We start from the raw sequence: 21,420 nt of genomic DNA on the forward strand, positions 1-21,420 counted from the left end.
CTTTGTGTGATACTTTTTACACACTCATTTTTCCAGACTCCCATATAATCACTGAATGAAGCTCCAGCTGCCTGCAGCACTGTCTCATCTTTTATCACTGCTGCTGAGGGCTGCAACTGAGAGACTGAAAATACACACACACATACACACACACACACACACACACACACACACACACACACACACACACACACACACACTCCATTTAGAAAGAATTAAAGAGAGGGAGACAGCGAGACACCATCCTTGCCAGAGGAACAAATTTTGTTTCTTTTCATATAATATAGTATTTTGATGTAGCAGTTATGTTCATTTTTATTGAATTTCATTTAGATACTGTGGCAATACTAGTAAAGAAGTTTAAATTGAACAGAACTAAACGAGGACATTTTATTTGAGTTTAGCAAAGTTTCCTAAATGAGGGCTTCCAAAATTCTGAGTGATAGAGAAAAGATTAAAACAGTATTAGGTGAGCAGAGCCACAGAGTTCATATGCAGCATATTTATGCCGAAAAAAAATGCAAAACACAGAGGAACAAAATTGAATATTAAGTAAAACAGATACTAATGAAAAATGCTCCTGTAGTCCCCATACAAACATACTTATATTTTTACTATATATTAATGTTACTAGATGTACAGTATTACTAGATATTTGCCTTTCGCTTCATATGTAGCTATCATTGACAGCAGTAGCATAGCTAGAAATGGTACTGTACTTTTTTTTTTACAAAAGAACGTAACTAAAAAAAATCATTGTACCTCATAAAGGGCATGACATCAGAGCCTGGCAGCACAGACACAGACAGCAGTCATACACAACCACTGCAGCATTAACACTAAACCATGCATACAAATACACAGCAACAAAACAGAAGCAGTAAAATAAATAAATAAATAAATAAAAATGACAAAAATTCAGTCACAACCCTCCAATTCAGTTAGTTATCTGTACAATTTGTTTCCTGTTTTTTAGCCTACATTTATTTACATTTTTGGAACCGTTAAAAGTATGCTGAATTAGCTATTAGCAGTTCCTGTTCTTGGGTAACTGGATATCACTGGATTACTTGGATACTGAGAAAAACTTAAAAATGTGATGATTCTCAGGCAGGTTCTGAAGTTATAAGGAGCATCTTTTTTTTTTTTACAGTATAATCAGATTTATGGATGTTCATTCGTGATGGACATAGGAGATAATAATGTCCACGGGAAGCATAAGTCACACTGAATTTAAAAATATGTTTATCATGCCTGTGTGTTGAGATTTGACTGAGTTATGACCCTGAGGAGGAGTACAAAATTTGAAGCAAGTTGCTCTAATTGGGTGTGTGTGTGTGTGGTGTCACCGTCTGAGTTGTTGTGTTTAGCTTCACCAATAAAAAAAGTAAAATAGAGTCACCGCGACTTCCCATCCAGGACTTCATTGATGGAAAGTCCAAAGTATGCTGCCAGGTTGTTTCGGGCTGAATTAGCATTCACATTTGTCTACTTAGTGGCTAACAGGGAGAAATAATGCACAGACTGTGGTATCTTTAAGAAGGACAGCTGAATTTGAACTTTTTATTTTCCTCACAGTGTCATTGTGTCACAAAGTGCTATGTTTTATTACTTAAACTTGAGAGTGACTAAAACCAGTAAGCTAGACAGAATCCTGTTCCTCTGCTCTGTGCAGTACACTGCTGTACACAGAGCGACAGATGAACTGTGGACAGATGACATGACAGTTTTACCAAAATGATTTGCATGTTCTGAGAAACAGAAGTATCAAGTGGCAAACAAGAGCAAGACACAATTAATGTTTTTTTTTTTCCAGTAATCACATAATCTAGAGGACATAAAAGTTATCTATTGGTATTCATTGAGTGTTCACCCTGTGTGTGTTACACACTAAAAATCACTGGGTTAAAAACTGACAATTTACCTAATTTGGGTATCTTGTCTTGGGTGTTTTTCTACCATGTGTACTAGGTAAAATTAACTCAGTACTGCATTTGTACTATATTGACCCACGCTGGGTAAGTTTTTAGCCCAGTGATTTTTAGTGTGTAGAAGCACTGTGATTGGGTGGACTTGTCTTCTGGATATGTGTGTGGTCGACAAGGATGGTTAGAGAAATTTAGAGAATGAAAACAGACCATGAAAGGCAAACATGAGGAAAGGAGAATGGAGTGAGCAGGAGAGAATATAGTGAGCTGTAGGGAGAGTAAGAGTGATGAGAGGACTATGAAGTTTGACAGGAGAATGAACATGACTACACTGCAGAGCCCGTCCATGAAAAGACCTGAGGCGTCCGTCAAATTGGTGATTTTGTGCCCATCTGCACAATGTTCCAATCCTTACCAACTGGAAGGATGCCAGTTTGGAAAGAGAGGTGGTGGACATAGCAGATTTATGTCAAGGTAGATTTATGTGTGTTTGTGTGTTTGTATGTGTGTATGTTTAGGGGTGTGTGTATCGAGGGAGAGAGAGAGATGTAAAGATAGTTCTTTGTAGAGATCAGAGGCCATGGGATGTCTGTCTGCTTGGCTCACACAGTCAGAGAGCGTTGCCAGTCACGGCCACATCAAAGCTCTGCCTTCCTGCCACCACAGAGAGCCCCCCCCCCCTGCTTCCGGAAGACACACACACACACACATTTGTATGACTATATTCCTAAAGCCACAACCCTGACGTCAACCTTCAGGACTACTTGCTCTCATACTGAACCTTTACCTTAATCTTCAAGGATTATCATGATTTTTTAAAAATTTTCTTTAATAGTTTTGGTCATTGGTATTTTTGGACATGATTAGTAAAAAGGCACCATTCTATTGTAATGCTGCAGGTTGTTATTGTGTTTTTAGGTTCTTGTGATGAATGTAATGAGTGACAACATTCTTTTGTTAGGAGTCAAATGCTATCAGTGTTCTAGTATAATAGTTGGCCCTGAGAAACAGATGAAGTGTTTTGGTTGCATTCCTGCATTTTGGATGTGAGATTAACTGCTGTGCAGAGCTGCCTGTCAATAAAGAGGACTGTGTGAAGTGTTTTTAAAAAGTGAACTCAGTATAAAAAATGTATATAGCAAATTGTAAAAAGTGTAGTAAAACAAAAAATGTGAAAATGGATACATTTCTGTGTGGAAATAATTATTGTATTTTTACTACAATAGCTTTAAGCTTTTTATTATTTGAAACATTGTATGTCCATACATTCTGAACAGAGCTGTTGGAAGTCTTTTGCTGGGAAACAAACCCACTTAATAAAGAATTTGAGGGAACATTCTGTGATAATAGAACTCTATTACAGAGAGTTGAAAGCAACAAAAGTTAAATGTGGTACTCAAAATCTGATTAGTTACAAGTTATACTTGCATGAATAATGAATGAAGTGTTTGTATGAAGATATTGAAATGTATTATGTCATATTTTAGAGAGATGTTGGCTTGCTTAATGTCTTGACTTAATGTTTCTCTCATTTTTCACAGTAAGGTGCTAGCTGTGAAAGAAAAGGTGAAACAAATGGTTTTCCTAATTTTTTAAGTACAGTTGTGTTATGTTATTCTTCACTGATTACTTTCTTAGATTACAAGTAAAAAACACTTAAAAGGCTGCTGAGACATAGTCTACTGACTCCTTTGACTGTCTTGGTTTATCACTTGACCCTCACCTTGCAGGTTGTACAGTTGTACATGCAGGAAAACTGTTGGCCCACACAAATGCACCAAGTACAGTAGGTCATAGTTGAAGCAGGCAGTTGGTCTGTAAACTGTGAGGGATGTTTACAACAGTTTGAGTTATAATTTGACAGTTCACTTTCATTTTCTCCTCCAAATAAGTTTGACTAACCTGGGGGTTTGTTTACAACCTCTTTCTTGTCCCATCTAACTTCTTTTACAATGTCACCTCATTCCCCAAATTTAGCAATTACTTTGGTGAATAAAGTTGCAGGACTGATGGTTGAAACTACGAAACTAAAGCCCAAGTTGTAATAAAATGGCATCGTGGGACTTGACAAGACGGACACTAGGGTTGGCAACATAATTAGATTTCAGACTTTACTTGTGATTTGTTTTTTATTGAATTTAGAATTGGACTTTAGAGTCTGACTCATACAAAATGATTCATGAACAAAAGTCCTTTTAAAGATTGCTGTGATTTTAACAACCCTCCTTATTCTTTGATGAATTATACTGAGCACCTGCCAACCACAGGTCAAAAAAATAAGAAAAAAGACATGGGGCTCACTAACTCCAATTGTTTCACGCTCCTAAGAAATACACCCACATAAGTCAGTGTTTTAGCTGTAAGAAACCAGCCCTCAGCTGATGGAAAATCATGGTGGCTCTTCTGAATGTGTTGTCATTTTTTGTTCTGAAATTGCATCTATGCATGCTGTCTTTAATGCATTATGTTTTTTGTGTCTTGTTATTTGTGCAAATAAATAAACTAAACAAGGTTAGTGAAAGATGGTGGTTTTGGGTTAAATGTTGAAAAAAGGAAACACATCTCATGGTTCATTGGGGTTTAATTGGGTTCAATATTTGACTGAGAGTACGGTCTATCCCTAACCCCGACCTAGAGCTTTAAATATAACCATAAACATCCCAATTGAATTTAGTTGCTGGGGGGGATATTGTAAAATATATTCCCCTCAAAATAACATTTTCTACAAAAATTAATTTGCAAATGCATGTTAGCTGTATATAGTTTTTAGGAGACAGAGTTGCAAAACACAAAACCTAGTTTGTGATTGTTCACATTGAGTTTTGAGAAGCGGAATCACATCATCAGTTGAACACTGCCCATATTTCACACTGTTAAAATCAGCTCTCAAGACTTATAGGCTACATCACAGAAACATCAAGAAGTCCAATACTAAACAAGATTGTGATCTATATCTGAGTTGGGTAGTTTTAGTAGTTTATTCAGAGTGTTGAGAGATTTAGAGGTTTCATTCTAGTCTAGATCAATACAGACTCATTGGGTGGGTCAGCGCTGTCCTGCCCCATTTCCAGAGCACAGTATCCAGATGCAGGAAGCTAATAGCTCATATCAATCACAGACAAAACCGCTTCCCTGGCACCGCCATTGATTGTCAGTCAGCAGCAGGATGAACGGCATCTCTGTAATGTTGTGGAGACCAAGCCAACAGGGTCTGTGTAGTAGAGGAGTGAAATGTCCAGAGGTCCTCACAAGACTGAAAGCTTTATTGCAGAGCGTGAATCCTCGATCAATTATATTAAGTATATCAAAGAACTAGTACAGGAAGCTGTACAGAAAACACAAATCCCTCACCAAACTACAGTGGCTTTGATTGTTTCAGTTGATTTACTACAAATCGTTTACACTTGGCATCACTGCTAACAACCTGTCATTTTTTGTGTAGTTCTAAATTGGCTAAAATCTAGGGGGTCATTGGGTTCCCTTTATTTTACTATAAAAATTAAGGGAAAAAACCATCACAATTATTTTACAAGTTATGTTGTGATTGGTTGAAGTCTTCAGCTCAACTCAAACTGTTTACAGGCTGATTTGACGTTTCATACTGTTGTTCTGTGAACAAGTCTTTCAAATTGAATGACAAAATACATTGTTTGCACTCCAGAATGACACAAAGAAGCGATTTATGATCTGATGCTGCTATCGGCAGTTATCAGTAGTTATCAGCAGCACAACATAGTTTGTCTGTGCCAAGCACGGATTATCTACTGGGCCGAATGGGCCAATGCCTGGGGTATGACTTAGCTTCATCATTAGAGCTATCTACGATGTTCTTCCTTGTCCCAAGAACCTGAACCAGTGGCTTGGAGAAGACTCATCATGTCCCATATGCCAAACACCAGCAACCCTATGGTACATACTCAACTGCTGCAAGACCAGCCTCGCCCAAGGTTGCTACACTTGGAGGCACAACCAGGTCCTTCGGCAACAGGCACTAGTGCTGGAAGAAAGGAGGAATAACAACCCCTGGCTTCTCAAACACCATGGCCTTTGTACAAGCGGGAAAGGTACCAAAGGGGTCAACTGCAAGAAAAGAATCAAGCCTACTGGATACAGTCTGGGATTGGAAGATGAAGGTCGATCTAGACCAGAAGCTCACCTTCCCACTGGAGATCAATACAACCAGTCTCAGAGCGGATCTGATCCTGTGGTCAGCCTCACAAAAGGCCTTGTTCATCATAGAACTGGCAGTGCAATGGGAGGATGCAGATAGTGAAGCGTACAAACACAAAAAGCTGAGTACTCCAATCTTGCAAGTGAAGCAGAACAAAAGGGCTGGAGCACACATGTGCTCCCTATGGAGGTCATCTGCAGGGGGTTTGGGGCCATGTCAACCACCTGGTTGCTCAAAGGGATGGGAACCCGAGGACAGGCTATCAAGTCACTGCCAGAGGCTGCAGAGCGAAACAGGAGCTAGCTCTGGCTGAAAGGAAAGGACAAGAACTGGACTGCAAGATGACCAACAGCCAGCAGGACGGGGTAAAAGGAGAAGGGGGTGCACCTGGGACACCAGGTATCACCACTGAGCCCTCTGGAGGTGTTGTGGGCCTATTAATGAAACACCAAGGGGGGAGGGTGCCCACCTGATGACCCCAGTGAAGCTTCTACCCCTACCCCCACTACTGGTTATGATTTACAGTCCACATAAATAGACTGATTCATTGACAGAAAAAAACCTGGACTTGACTGATCCCCTTGAAGTCCTGTTGCAGCGGCTTAGGATTTACAGTCTGCATTAACAGGACTGAATCATTAACAGAAGAAACCCGGTCTTGACTGATCCTCTTGAAGTTCTGTTGCTGCATCGGCCTATCAACGAAACACCAAGGAAGGAGGCTGCCCACCTGATGACCCCAGTGAAGCATTTATCCCTACCCCCACTCAAGGAATGATTGCCAATTATAATACAGGATTGTAAAACCAAGTCCTATGAGCTCAACAAGTTATTGTCGTTGCTGTGACATAATGGAAGTTTATAACAGGAGTGTGGGGTGTACTACTGTTACTTTTTGTGTGTACAAGCAAATGCAACATCACAAATGCTTTTAAGAAAAGACAAAAGTGAGCACTATTATCCTCTGTTCTATTCATTGTATTCCAATGATTTTATAGTGTTCTGGACATAACTTCATGTATTCATACGCCACAATATCCTGCTTCCTCAAAAGTTGGTCTTTGGCGACCAAGGACATCATTGAACCAATAGTAAGCAGTCACAAGATTCATAGTAACAATGTCCATCAGCTCCAAAACAATATCTCCACTACTTCACTTTAGTAAGACCTTATTAGAGTGATCTTACAAGAACTCAACTCTGCACCAACATTTAAAACCAATATGGTCCAGGTTGTTTTTCTAAGTTATTTCCAGAAAAGATTTGGAATGAGATCTCATATCACTGGCAATATATCGTTGTCACTTCAAACACAAAAATAGTTACAGACTGAAGGACTAAACCGACTGTCATCATTTTCACCACCCACAACCCACATGGTCCATCTTAGCCACCATGTCTCTGTCTGGTGTTTACTGCTTTTCTTGTTTTGTACTGATAATGCCTGATCTCATTTTGTGTTCTTTTGTCCTTGTCATTTGTTTTGTTATCCATCTGTGAACTGCTTTGACATCTGAAAAAAAAGAGCTTGCCAGTTAAAAAAAAAACAAAAAACAGTTAGATAAATGATTTTTAAAAAGTGTGTGGTTGTGCACAGTAATCTAAATATATTGTATTTTTTTATTAAAAAAATAATCTTTCTAATTTATAACATATAATTATCACATATGTATTGTACATGTCATGTTCTCTGTCACATTCTTAAGGATTCCACCATAATCTGGAAAGTAATCAACAGGTTAGATAAGGTAAAGGTAAATGATCGTTGGTTGCATGCACTAATCACCCACGTAATTCCAACCATCTGTGCTTCAAAACTAAACATTTTCATTTTTATATATGAGGTCAGCCATCTCAACCTTCAGCCTGCCTAAACATCACTATTTTTCAGGCCTGCAAACTCTAGTGAGATGACTAATTGATTAATTAATGACAAAAAAAAAAGAATTGCCTGCAATTTTGGTAATCAATTAATAATCTTTTTAGTTATTTATTTAGCAAAAATGTCAGTAACAGTGAAAATCCATTGTCCTCATCACGTAGCTTTGCATTGTTTACCAATACCTGTATCACACATCAGATGTAGATACAGACCGAACAGAAGTATGTGTTGATCCTGGGAGTGGATGTGATTGGATCATCAAGGTGCCACCACTGTGTTGGATTTTACAAAGAAAACAACAGGTGCAGATGATTTGATGTGAATCACACACACAGACACACACTGTTGGTTACAATGTCTTAACAAGTGAAGCACTCGCGTCTTATAGAAAATGAATAGGGACCAACTTTACTTTGCGATGGAACACTATCAGTAGGTCACTGTTGCTGCTGTTATTAAACTTAGGTCCAAACTCAACTTTTAGTTCAGTTAAGTTTTGCCCAGTTTGGCAGCCACTCACAACAGCTTTATCCATTTTACTCTGTCTTTTACTACACCTATAACAACCAGGAATTGATGCTAGTTTTCTCACATGGTGTGTACTATGGACTGTTGTTGGCTGTGGCTAGTGTCATCTCCATATGACATCCATAAGATTTTGGAATTGTATAGTTGCATATCCCTCTAGCCTTTTAGTTTTTGTTTTTCCAAGACAGTCAGTGCATTAACAGTAAAAAGTGTGTTCAAACAGTTTCAAACAACTCAACACCTCTGATATGTCACTTGGAGCCTTCCCGTTCCCATGGCTGTTCTCACATGATGTGATCGAGCATTAAGCCCTCCACTGGAGTATGACACTCATTTCACCTGTTAAAGTAATCAGTCAGCTTTAGGTAATCTCAGATCTTCTGGAAAGCTGTTAGTAGTGCATGCTGGGAGTCGAGCATACAAACTATGTTTGCTTGTGTTTTGCAGTGGAGGGAAAGTGTAGCATTTTGATTTGATTGGGGATTAAAGGTCATGAGGAAGTATTTAAACTCTCCTGCTCAACTTTTGGGCTAATCATTCCTCCACAGCTGTGAGTTAGAGGAGTCGGCAGCGCTCTCAGATCACTGTTGTCACAGTGTGTTGTCTCCCACTTTGCGGTGACAGAGCCTCACCCACCCAGCCAGTAATCCCCTGCAGCAAAGTTTGGAGTAAGCTGACGGCACGGAAAAAGATAAATAAGGATTTTCATTTTTTACCCTGTAATGAAAAATTGCATAGCACTTCCTCTCCTTGCTGCATTTATCTCTTAATACAGTTTCAGATATCAACATGCTGTAATTTACCACAATGCACAACACCTTTCCACCTTTGGGTTTTTAAGAGTCCAAACAATTGAAACTTATTGAAAATAATTATTTCTTATTGCCAAACAGGCAACATTCAACATCTACAAAGCTTCCCAACTGTTTCACCAATGCCAGGCTGAGTTAGTAACACTTCTATAGGCACAAGAAACTTCTCCCACTTAGAGAAGAGAGATTGAGGACGTCAGTGACAAATGTCTTGCATTAACTTTGTTGTTTATTTTTCCCCCGGAAGATGTGAAATAACCCTATTAAATCAAGTAGTCACTTGGCCATTAATCTCAATGCAGCTGACTAGTCCCTCAAAGCTAATGGGGTTTAGAATTTGCATGAGGCGAGTTTACCCACAAAGCTTCGCCTAAGAGGATTGCTGTTCAGACAGAGAGCTTATTGTCACACTTGTTCATAGACATGGATTAACGATAGTAGACCCAAAGAACTCCACTAACTGTGGCAACAACTCACAAGTTCCCCTTCACTGGCTCAGATCTCTATTTCAGAGGGACGGAGATTCAGAAAATCTACAGTATGCACAGCAAAATATCTCATATGTGTTTAATATATACAAATACTTGTGCCAGTTTGTTTAGCAACCATCAAAATCATTCCCTCAAACATATCATGCTTGTTTAAGCTCTAAAGGTAAAAAGAAAGCAAATATGATTGTTTTTACATCGCTGTTGAAATGATTCCCCAGAACTTACCTTACCATTTCCTAAATATCCATTTCTCTTTGATTTTTTTTTTTTTTTGTCATATCATCACAGCGCTTTTGAATTCCCGCTCTGTGTTGTCAACTTAGCTTTTTACATCATTTGAATAAGCCTCTTTCAGTGCGAGTGTGTCTGCTGTGTTTCATAGTGACTAAAGCAGCTTTGGAGGCTAAATATAACATGTATCCACTGCATTAATTCTTTAATATTTATCAGTGGGAAAAAGGTGCTTGAAACGTGGCTTATATCCGTGTTTAAAATTCAGTAGGAAAACAGCACCCCCCAAAAAAAACAAGTTCTGCTCAAGTTCTGACACAGTTTGATCAACACACACACAGATATACTGCATCTCCAAGACTGTACAAATCCTTCAATATCCCTTGAAAAAAAAAAAAAACAGACAAAAAACAACAACTCTATTTTGTCTACCACTGCCCTCATTGTGTTACTGATCCACAGTGTGCATTACATGAGCACTGACTCTAACTTGCATGATCGCTGCTCAAGAGCAACAATTTAGATCTATTGTGGAGCAAAATAACAAAGTAATGCAAACAGAGGTGTTTGAGGTTTTGTGGGTATATTGAGGGTTTTTTTCCCATCCATCCAGCCATAAACTTTTGAAGTGCTTTTGAAAACCGGCAGCTGAGTAAAGACAGATTTGTTCTCCCCAACAGGCCTGCAGTGTATCCACCTGAAATTCCTGGACAGATCTCTGTGAGATAATATCATAGATGGCATATAACAAAGCCCTTACAGAGCTTGGTTGACACATAATATAGCAGACATTTTGACACTAGTTAAATCTGATAAATAAAATAATAATAATCAAATTTAAAATAAGATACTGCTAATGAGTGCCAAGTGTGTTATCGAGTGTTTCCATCCACCTGCTTTTATTTGCATTTTCAATTTCCAAATAAAACAGCCCAGGTGTTAACGCCAAAAATTTGAAAAAATCTTTCACGCTTGGCTGAGAAGGAAAAGTTGTATTTATAAAAGCAAAATACTACAAAGTGCAATGAAAACAGACTTGGCGATTAAATCATGATGTACATGAAGCATGTGACTTATACTTCCACTTAACAGACAAAACATCTGTTCTGTGCGGAGTGATGAGGAGACTGTAACGTTTCTCAAATGAATAAACGAAACAAACTGAAATGCCAAATTTCCATCATGTTTTCAACATTGTTTCTCAATATTTGCACTCTCACTGCTGCTCTTTTAATGATGTCATCTTGTTGTGCTCTCTTCTTCTGCAATAGTTTAATGGCTCCAAACTGGAGAATTAGCACCACCAACTGTTTACCTCAAGGAACCAAATCCTAACATTCACATAAAGGCAGCGTATGAAAAGGTGCATTAATGTGAATTTTCTTTTGACAATTTTCTGGGAATTCAATTAAAATATCCACTACATTTGGATGGAAACTACTGGTGATGTGGTGATGGCTAGCTTTCTTTCAAACAAATGCACCATGTAAGTGAGGCAGCTTTGAAGCTTTTGGAAAGCGTTTTTTTTTTTTAAAGTTTGATTTGGTGGTGGCTAACAGTTTGTCCTGCCTCCAGTGTTTGAGCTAAGCTAGATTCTTAACACGTTTTGGAACCAAAACTTAAGCAAAGAGATTAAACTCCTATCAAGAAAGGGACAAAAACATATTTTTACAAAACATCAGCATGCTCCTTTTTGGCTTGGTCAGCCAACAATCTCATAACTCTGGGCACTGTCTCTTACAAAATAAAACAGACTGATCAGCCGTTAAGAACAATGAGAGACCATGCTATGGTTGTGTGACAGTTTCCCTCATCATCATACAGGTGGTGTAGAAATAAATGTTTATACGTGAAATAATTTTAATGAAGTATTTCCCCTGGTGTCAGAAGTACTAGATTGAACAACATACTAAGGCCGTATTCAGACCAAATCAGGCAGTGTGGCCCACTGCTGCAGGGTTGAGCAGAGGTGTTGGCGTGTTTATTTATGCTCTTGAATATAACTTCTGTGAAACAATTAGAAAGTAACATTTTATTGATCTGATTCACTGGCTTTCTCGCTACCAGGGCTCCCTCTCGTCATTCACACTCCAGGTTGCTTGACCACAGATACTTTCTCTCTCTTGTTGGTGCTCTCATCTCTCTCTCTCTTTCTCTTGTCTTTTTTTAGACGGCAAAGTCTAAATTTACTTTTAACGTTACCAAACAAAGAGAGATGTCCTCCCCTCATCCTAGTAACGTTACAGCTCTGCTCAGTCTGATCTCTGGCTGTGATTGGCCACCACAGCCCTCAGCCGCAGTGACATCGGGTTGAGTTTCTCCAAAAATTAACTCTGGCTTTACTTTTCAGCTGTAGTCCAGTGAGGTGCCGCAGTGGCCAAAATGCCCGCAGCCAAAATGCACAACCCCCATTCAAATAAATGGGAGGATTGGCGTTTTCGCTGCACCACCTGATTTGGTCTGAATATGGCCTAACACTTCTGTACAATGGGCTGTACGGTGAATATTGCAGCATCTTGTGGCCACTAGCAGTGCTTTTCAGTTTAGTCCTGTTAAACATTAATGTCTTTGTATGTTTACTGTAAACAAATGAGGCCAGTGTGGATCACATATTACTGGGATTTTGGTGCTCGTGTTCCTTCAAATTAGGACCACAAGTCCAATAATATCTTTTTTTTCTAATACATATTGCTTCAATATTATTTTCTTTTATTGTTTCTAGAACACCATTAATTGGCTATTTATCATAGCAAATAATCATCAAGTAATTAGTAAAACAGAACAGTGATAGGGTTTAAAAGCTATTTTCCACCCCAGTATTTCTTTGATCACTGACATGATTTGCTCATTTGCTCCTCTTGCCTGTATTTTGCAGTACCAGGAAATCCACGTCGCTCATAAAAAGATCAGTGAACCAAAATATTGAGTGATCTATGGTGTTTTTCAGAGGCCTTAAAGTAACATCTAACCTTTAGCAATGGCTTCACAGAGGAATGGAGAATCACTTCAAGAATATGAAAAGTTCTTACCACTTTTGCCAATGCCCATACCAGCTGAAATGATATGAGATGTTAAAATAACATAATTAATGAGCCCAGAGGTGATATTGCCTGAAAGGATATCAAGTGTCTTTTGATAGCTGGGTTGGAGAGGAATATTTGCACTAAATGTGATGGTAATCCAGTTTGAATCAAATATTGCTGGTGCATCTAGATAATGTCAGGGGGTTACCAAAGTCATTAGGATTCATCCTCTGGGGACCATGAATGTCTTTAAAACATTGCATGGCAATCCACTCATTAGTTGTTGAGATATTTCAGTTGGGACCAAAGTGGTGGACTGACGGCCTGACCAACATAATGTGTTGGAGTAATGCACACAAATATGTCACTGTTTTACATAACATAACAGCAACCCTGAAAGTGGATTGGTTCCCATTTTGCACCTTAATGACAAGTCACATCAGGTCATTCAGTTACTGTGTGTCAGAATGCAGTTTCATTGAGCCTTACTAACTTATGTTCTTTCAAACTAGTAAAACATAATTAAGTTACATTGTTCCCATTTATTCAGATGGATATTTTGTGCGTACTGTACTGTATGTTATGTGTGATGGTGAGTGACAGAGAAGCAACAGGGCATGTGTGTATCTTATTTGAAGGCATAGTTACATTCATTATGGACTGTGAAGCTCATCCAAGAGTTCCTCCATTATCCTCTTATCCTCTAATATGTGTGGGAAGCCAGGTATGCACCCTGCCAAATCTCTGGCCTTGTTTAAACAGACTGTGTGTTAAGTCCAAGTACAGAACTGATTTTTGTCATTAACAGGTGCTTATGCTATTAAGGAGCAAACTCTGCACCTGATGAAATGTCATTACTGCTCAGACGAGCATTTTAATTTCTGTTGATCTCTGAGGTTAGTGATTGTCCAGACAGAAAAGTAACAGGTTGTTTGGATATGAATCATGGACCAATGCTGTAGTTTTTCTGGTGACGTCTCCAGAGAAAACATGACAATCATAATCTAACAGCCATAATCACCAGTCAAACATTGACATTGTTAATATAAATGTATCCAGTAGTTTGCAGTAGGATTCTTTACTTTCTTTGTCAGCCACCGTGGTTACCTCTTCTCATGCTAACTTATTCCAAGTCTGTTAATACTGTGCACCACATAGTGTGTTCATGACACGTTCTAAAACATCTACAATTATGATATCTTTACAATTTCTTTCTCAGTTCTGAAAATATACCATTAGTGTGCATGTTTGAGTTCAATAAATGATGTTCTCCTCAAAATACTCTTTCATCTTTGAGTAATGCATCTGTCTCTGGGAGGACATATTTGGAAAAGACTAGATATTAAGACTAAAACTAAGACCAAAATTAAGACTGACCTCCCAAGAAAAACGACAGGATCAGTCATTAATGCAAGTGCCCCAAAACGACATATAATGATGTTCCAGTGACAGAAGGCCTTAGTAATTATGATGGAAGCCATCAGAACTCTAATCCCAAAGTCCACATAGTCCACATTATTTTTTAACAGTGATTTATAACAGTTTTCAAAAGCACATACAAATTATGTCATACTGTGAATAACTGCTGAAGGGCATCAGATAAGAAAACACTTTTATGTGTCATTCTGGAGGGCATGGACCATTAAAGTATTCTGATGTCACTTCACTCAAATCGCAAAACAAAATAATAAAAAAGGCACATATTTCCCAATTACCCCTTGTGGTATTTAATCATGCAGATAATTTGTAGATAATTTTAGATTTTGTGACAGTAAAAGCAAAAGTTACATTTGAAAATTTGACAAGACATTTTAACACATTCCAAAGTAGATACTAACCAGCAATTTAGAAAAAAAGCCTGATCCTGCTGATCTGCTTTGGACATGGAACTGTTCCTTTTAACTGCTCAATGTGCTTAAAATGGCAACATATCAGATCCCATTTAATGAAAGGCTCTTGTAAATACTTTAATGGGAATCATACATGTTGTCCTGCTTAAAGCTTCATGTTCTAAATCACAGATCTTAACAGAAATCTATGGAAATGCCTCAAGGGTTAAATTTTATTTTGATTAATGACAGCAATTTTCAGACCTCAGAAGAAGAGACATACTTGCCTGGATTCCAAAGTAGGCAAGAGCAGACCCTCAGCCCACAGAACTGACCTTTGTAACCCTCTAAGTGGGTGTTGATCAGTGATGCTCAACAGACTCAGAAAGACCTCCTAAGGAACCATTTCTGATCAACAATTTGAATCATGGCCTGAACTAAAAGTATAAACTGACCCTAAGGCTACTTGGACTGGAGACAACTTCCACCTTAGATGGAACACAGACTCTCTTATCTCACTGAAGCCATAAACTAACCCACATTGCTGAGGACTTTGTGAAGCCTCCCTGCAAATCTGAGCCAAACCTGAAATTCATGTAAATTAAATGTCTAATCATTATGCAAGTTATATCATGTTATTTGTCATGTAAATACAAGAAGAATGGTATAACTTTCATAGTTGTGTGACTAGCTAATAAAGAGATATTGGACTTGGATTTTATTACCTTTGTACTACATGTAACAATACTGCCCTCTAGTGACAAGAGATACATTCCCTTATGTTAAGAGTTAATGAATGTTTGGTAACCATGTATTTGTATGTTAAAATCACCTAAGTGTTCAACTTTTGATCTATTAACCTCATAGACAATCACATTTAAGTAATTAAATTAGATAAGTAGCTGCAGTAGTAGTAAGAAGTAATAGGAATGTAAAGATATAATGTTTGAAGGATTTCAGTTTAAAGTTTTCTTTTATTGTGAAACAATAGTCACATTGAATGCTTTTATATTATGAAGTAAGGGTTATGGTGAACATATATGTAAATGTGTTTCTGAAAGTAATCTAATCACATCAGTGTTGTCTAACTTTTATTTCCTTTCACTATAGTATCGAACTTTTATTTCAGTGTAGATGGTTTGAGATGTGAAAATAGTTTGAGAAAGTTGAATCAATGACGGTTGTATGCTTAAACATCATAGAATGTTAATATGAAGGTTAATGTTTGTTATCTTATTAGAAGAACTGACTTATTATGAAATATATGTAAACTGCTTAACTGTTTTCTTGAATGGTTTTACAAATATGATACAAGCTGACAGGAAATGTTCAGACCTAGTGACTTTGAAGTGTGATTTTTGTGTGTAAAAACTAAGAATTAGACTTTCCCCTAAAAAATTCCTTTATTTCAGAAGACACAGGCTGCAAAACCACCAGCCACACCTAGAGCCCCCTAAAACAAAGAAATTGAATATTCATCAATAATTCAGCGAAAAAACCTTTAGAACACCCAAACTCCTCCTGTTTTATCCTAACTTGTAAAAACAGCCTCAAAGAGATTCCTTTTTGAGCTGGCCTCCAAGAACTCGAGAAAATTCTTAAGAAGTCTTTTGTTTTTCAACCAAGTATATCCGTATTTAATCTTTTTTTGCAACAAGTTAATTTGTTTTGATTAATTTGTAACATTAAGTCTCATATTTCCATGTACGGTATTTTAATTTTGAAGTAAACGCCACTGAAGATTTGAGCGTAGTCAGATTAAACTTTATTCACCACTCAACTCAAGTTGCTACAAGCCAACCAAAGCCTGAATCCTCAAACTCCTGAAGAAGAAAACAACAGTTGAAACTGGACGTCTACCTGCTTTTTTGAGAGCAATACTGCAAACTAGAAGTTAAGCCAGCCTAAAGACTCTTAGAGCAGTCTGGAATTGCTTGACTTCTTTTTCCAGTGTTCAACATCTCTACATCTATGGAGACACACCCACAGTCCGAAACCTGATCTGGGCTTCTTAACTGCCAAACACAGCTGGTGATGCTACAGAAAACAACGCTGGACCTGCCGAGATGACGCCTCTACCATGACAAAACACCTCAACAGTAAGGCATAATGGCTTCGTGATCAAGCGTTGATGTCAAATAATTTATTTAGAGAAGTTGAGTTAGCTTTCCCTCAGTATTCCCCGTTGCAATACATTAAGCCTCGAGTCACACACTTCGAGCCACCCTTGCTGAATAATTTTCTTTATTTTTATTACCATTTATAGACCTTATTTATTTATTTATTTTACTTTCTTTTTATTTATTATTTTCTGTTTATTATCTTATGCTTTATCATGTTTAGCTATTAATAAATCTCTTCACTTATCCTAAAAGTGTTTGGTTGTTTCTTTGAGCTGCAGTAAACAGAGGTCACTGTTTGGGACGAGTACTTACGATTATGAGACTGATTCATTGATTAAATTGAACAAGGGTTAGTGCTCCCTCCTGGCACTAACAAATCCTAACCAAAAAGGAAGTGGTGCTCACAATAACGAGGTAATGAAATAATAAAGTATTAACGTTCCTACACTTTTATCAACTGGCCTTAATATACACTCACCGGCCACTTCATTAGGTACACCTGTGCAATCTAATGCAATCCAATACAAAGCTTCATAAATGTAGAATTTATGGCAGAGCTGTTGTATTGGTTTGCATTAGATTGCACAGGTGTACCTAATGAAGTGGCCAGTGAGTGTATACTGTATTTATAATTATAGTCTTTATGGCTCCCCTTTGCTCCAGTCAAGTCTATAATAGCTATGACTAAGGATTAAAGAATCTTCAGGAAATGTCTTTCGTGTGACTATCAATAACTGAAAGTAGCACAATTGAAATGTAGTCATAGTAAAATATCACAGGTTATTACTTTAACCCTTACAGTGGAGGCAGCCTTGTTTTTCCTCTGCTGTGGCAGAGGAGATAGAGAGCAGGAAGCATGACTTCCAGCAGCTCCTACACAATGCACATGCATGAGTGTAGTTTTAGCACATGGCGCTGACATGCTTGAGAAATCTCAATCCCAAAATGACTCTGTAAACAAGATGTGAGGGCAGTAACATAATTCGTATAGAAATAAGTGTCAGGGTGCCGTTATTGCATTATTGAGAGTGCCATAAAGAGCCAGGCTATTGATTCGAGAGCAGAAGCAGCTCCCCAGTTATTTCTGTCATCGTCATCCTCATTAAACTGATGTATGGCACTTGCTATTCTCCTTTCTGCCTCTTCTGCTTCTGTTCTCTATCGCTCTTTCACTCACTTTTTTATACACTCTGTCTGGCTGGGGAGCAAAAAAGTAAGGAGCACATTTGTTGCCATTAAAAACCATTTAACCTCCGGTTTAGAATGTTCATGAAAGGTATGTGAAAATCTTTCACAATTTTCTGTAGTTTAAACTTACTGTATGCGGTCACATCTATTGAACAGCTTAGTATTAACAAGTTGTGAAGTGACCAGACTTAGAGTCTAGCATGCTAGACTGAGGCTGCTTTGAAGTAAATGCTAGCATGTGCAGCATGCTTGCTAGCATGCAAGAGTCTGGGATTCACCAAAGTCAGTTAGGATTAACTGAATGTCCTGACAATCCATCCAGTAATTGTTGATATTTCACTCTGGACAGGAGTCTCCCACATTGCGATCCCTAGAGCAGCATGGCTCAAAATTATAGCAGAGGAAGAATTTCTTGATTTAAGAAGGTTTATCTATGATCTAGCAGTTCTGAAATGAAGAAATAACACCATATGAACACATTTCATATTTCCAATGGTTTTCACAGTTTACATAACATAACTCCAGATTCTATGAGTATAGGCATCGCCCTTTAAGAGCTGTCACTCTTGAGATGCAGTTGTGAAGATTTTCTTTTGCGCAGATAAAACCGAATAAAGGGGCACGGAGAGGCCCATGTGCTGCTGCGCAGATATCCTCCACTGCCATTCCTCTGAGAAGAGCTGAGGACAAAGCCCTTGTGGAGTGAGCATGGCTGCCCTGCGGGGGTTCAACCCTCACCGCAACATAAGCTTGTGTGATTGTGTCGCACAGCCAATGAGCCAAATGGTATTTTGACAGTGACATACCTTGTGAATGTCCCTTTTAACGGATGAACAGTTGCTGCATCTGTCTGATATTTGCTGTGTGCACTACATGAGACAGAGCGCGCACTGGGAAGAGTGGGTGAGAGGCTGTGTGGCGGAGGGAAAAACCCCTCCAGAGGGCTAAAAGAGCTGGTTATGACCTTAGGCATAAATAAGGGATTTGGTTGAAGAATAGCTGTGCTCCCATCTTCCCTGATAGTAAGACAATACGGTGAGACTGATAGCACGAATAAGTCACTCACTCTCTTAGCTGACGTCAGGGTTAAGAGGAGTAATGAGAGGAGAGAAGAGGAGAGATTTGGGCTATCAGTTCAATAGGGGAACCCTCCAGAGTGTGCAACACCAGGGGTAAATCTCACTGTGGTGCCAAAGAGCGCAGGTGTTCTGTCGCCTGACTCCTTTCAAAAAGCACTTAACCATAGGATGTGCAAAAACAGATCTCTCTCCATAGTCTTTGTGACAGGATGAGATGGCTGCAGCATACGCCTTAATTGTAGATGGAGCCAGTTTCTTATCTACCAACATCTGGAAATAGGGAGACAGCAAGAGGGACAGAGGACACGATGTGGGATCTGAGCCTCCATCCATGCACCAGCGCTGAAAAGTGGACCAATCTATCTGCATAACAGGCTGTAGTAGAAGGACCCCTCGTCCCCTGGATAGTGTGTATTACTGCAGGGGCAGTCCTAACCTCTCCAAGTGCTCCCGATCAAGGGCCAGGCCCACAACTGCTGGTGCAGTGGCTCTCTGGAGGAGTGGACCAAAATCCTGGTGGAGCAGATCAGACCATCCAGCAACATCATCTGCCACACTATTATGTAAAAACGTGTTCCTCACTAAATTAGCGGAGCTTCGTTAGCGGCGCTAAAAACCGGTCGAAACAACAACATATGGAGCTATTTGGAGCTATTTGTTCAGCGGATCAGTTAGAAATAATGCAGGGAGGAAGAGTACAAGCAGAAACATAAGCTACTTATTTTACTTTGCTGTGCTGTGTAATGGTGTCGTGGCTTGGCGTAACTACTCCCGGAACGGAGCAGCGAACTCGCACGCTGTGCACGTAGCAGATGTCCATATAAAGAAATCCATCATGAACTGACATCAGCTCAGGCTGAAAGTAAAAAAAAAAACGTTGGAAATCGAGCGTTCTGAAGCTGCCTTTTTTTTTGCTCACAGGGATTACCGCTACATACATTTACCTCGTTATTTGACATGTTGGCCACTTTTAACATGAACATCTGACATTGTGACATTTTATATATGTCTGAAAATAAGGAAAAGCATAATACCTCCCCTTTAAAAAAAGGTGCAAGTATAAGCCAATGCACCGACTTAGGCAATCAGTACTGCAACATGTTGCCACTTGGGATCTATTGTGTCAACCAAAGACTGCACTTTGTAAATAAAATTATGAATGAACCAAGGACAGATGGCCAGCTCGCCCAACAGCTCAGCATCACCTTCCATAAAGCGATGAATCTTAACTTTAAAGGTTTTATACACTTTAACTATTCCACTTGTCTGTAATATAGCTACTCTTTTAGTAGCACAGGTGGAGTCCTCAGAGTTCAGCTCAATTCAAAGAGTTGGACAATCTCTGTAACTTTCTGAAAACTGACAATCTGACATTCACACACACACTACAGCTTTCTTTTTTCATTCCTTACACAACTATGTCACTTTTCATGTGAATAATTGAGTGCCACACTATGATTGCCTTCAAGGAGAGAAAGTCTGAAACATAATATTTAAGCACTGAAAATGTTATTTTGAGCATTATATATCTGATTGCACAACAAGTTAAGACACAGGATTTTTGTAAAAGTCACTGTCCATTACAATGGTCATCAGGTCTGAAGAGATGTAACCTGTTGTCTATTGTAGTGTACACGAGGTCTAAAGAGATGTAATCTGAGCAAGTCTATTTTTATTATGAAGCTCAAGTTTTCACATAAAAACAATGTATTGGTATAGTATGAAAAGTTAATATTTGTCCAAAAATGTTTCATATTCAGGATATACAGCAACAGAAGTCCTGGAACTTCTGGCTGATAGAAATCTGTTGTTTAGATAGTGGGGATAAGAATGAGGAAGAAGCTGCACCCTTGACAGCCAGGATTAGGATAAAATGAGCATATGACAGTTCTGTTACTGTGGTCACTGGTCACTGTTAGTGAATGTTAAAATATTGCATCTCTTCAATGTTTTCCAGTTCATTTGAAAAGAAAACTACAAATATCAATACAAATCTATTTGTGAGATTTCACCACTGTTTTGGACCTGACGTCCATTGCAATGGACATGAAATAAAGCAAATAAAGAGTTGAGTTTTGATTTTTTGATTTGATTTTTTTTTCTGAGAAACAATATTGTGTCTCCCTTCTTTATAT

The 21,420-nt window shown here is 38.6% G+C and overlaps 1 protein-coding gene across 4 annotated transcripts in view; it reads right to left on the reverse strand.

The window, feature by feature from the left end:
* tsnare1 (T-SNARE Domain Containing 1) overlaps window positions 1–21,420 on the reverse strand; it is a 217,744-nt gene that overhangs the window by 36,776 nt on the left and 159,548 nt on the right. Inside the window, exon 13 of one of the 4 annotated variants that reach the window (XM_067602492.1) lies at window positions 23–124. The exons of the other annotated variants lie outside the window; for them this stretch is intronic. The gene's annotated coding sequence lies outside the window, so the exon portion shown is untranslated. Of the gene's footprint in view, window positions 1–22; window positions 125–21,420 lie in introns of those variants that run through there. 4 annotated transcript variants of the gene reach the window in all.

Source organism: Thunnus thynnus, chromosome 10, assembly GCF_963924715.1.
Source record: "Thunnus thynnus chromosome 10, fThuThy2.1, whole genome shotgun sequence".
In the NCBI taxonomy this organism is placed as follows: Eukaryota; Metazoa; Chordata; class Actinopteri; order Scombriformes; family Scombridae; genus Thunnus; species Thunnus thynnus.